The sequence below is a fragment of the Sinocyclocheilus rhinocerous genome, unplaced genomic scaffold, assembly GCF_001515625.1.
Source record: "Sinocyclocheilus rhinocerous isolate Xijiao unplaced genomic scaffold, SAMN03320098_v1.1 scaffold3227, whole genome shotgun sequence".
Classification (NCBI taxonomy): Eukaryota; Metazoa; Chordata; class Actinopteri; order Cypriniformes; family Cyprinidae; genus Sinocyclocheilus; species Sinocyclocheilus rhinocerous.
The window spans coordinates 23,668-24,692 of NW_015656021.1; positions in this window are offsets into that span (position 1 = coordinate 23,668).

Sequence of the window (1,025 nt, forward strand, 5' to 3'; positions counted from 1 at the left end):
GAGAGAGAGTATAGTGGAAACGGAAGGCAGGTCAGGCGCGATCAGGGTCACCGGGACAGGTCCTGATCCGCATGGCTGAGGTAGATGAGGCGGCCGCAGAAGTATTTCAGCAAGTTATGTGGGTTTAAAAAAGAAATAAAATATATTATCATCGTGAAAAGGTTACATGGCCTCGTCCCTTGAGCGGGTTGTGATTGAGGACGCGGCTCAGCCTCAGTCGTGTTGCCAGATACACATATTATAAGCTTATATGGATTTTTTTTAGTTTCACTTAATTTAGGAAGTGAATAAAGTGGGAGATTGCAAGTTATGGACAGCGATATCTTTATATTATTTCCATAACTCAAGATTTTGACTCATTGCGGTTTATTTATTTTTAGATTGTTTTGTTTTGTTTTTCAATATCTGGCAACGCCAGCATAACTGACAGTAATCAAAAATGACCAGGTTAAAAACAGCGCGGGCAGGTTATTCCTGACAGGATGCAATTCGGTAACACAAACGTAGTGATCATCATGATCTATTACCTTTAGACAGATGCACTGAAGACGGACACAAAGAGGAGAGAATAGTCGCGCAAGCAGAGAAAATACTGTAACGTTACCAGACAGCATAGGCGCGGGACGTGCTGCAGCGGCACCCCGTTTTTTCTGTGGGTAACTTTAACTGTTTAACTGTTGGGAATAAAAAAAATAATAATCGGAGTGTCTATTTACACTAAGTGCAAATAGCCCGCCTTGTTGGCAGAGGCTTACACTAATTACCAAAGTGTGATTGGGCTAGTCATCATTACAAAAGACGGTTATCAATCGTCAGATTCAGTAGCGCAGATGGTAAAGTTTGTGTCGTACTCCTTTTGATGCGCTCGACCCGGGTTCAAATCTGCCTTTTGGCAAACTTTTTTTTCTCCCTTTTCAAATTTCAAATAACATCAGAAAAGCATTTATTTTTCATCAAAAAGTTGAAAATAAAGTATCGGGTAGGGTTTGGGTAGGTGTAGGGAGGGCTTTTGTCCCAATAGTGGC